The sequence below is a fragment of the Plasmopara halstedii genome (assembly GCF_900000015.1).
Source record: "Plasmopara halstedii genome assembly, contig: Scaffold_437, whole genome shotgun sequence".
Lineage (NCBI taxonomy): Eukaryota > Oomycota > Peronosporomycetes > Peronosporales > Peronosporaceae > Plasmopara > Plasmopara halstedii.
In genome coordinates, this window is record NW_020187357.1 from 106,211 (window position 1) to 106,520 (window position 310).

Here is a 310-nt window from a genome sequence, read left to right on the forward strand (position 1 = left end):
ATTGTTCCATCTCAATTAGTACGCTCTCCTCGTGTTGAGAAAAGGCCTCGAGTCTACGGGTCGACGTGCTTGGTGATCCGCGCACATGTATTGTCGTAAGAGCGAAAGTCGTAGAGATCAAAGAACTAGTCCGCATGATATAACTCCTATGATGTGGTTGTACGGCTAACAGGAAGTTTGTCAAACTGATGCAAGTTTACTGCTAGATATTTTACTATGTAACATTCAGATGTCAACCCTTAATTGCCCATTTAAATGCAGTGCCATTGACAGCTGCGGAGTTGAAAGATCATGAGGAATGTACTGTGTA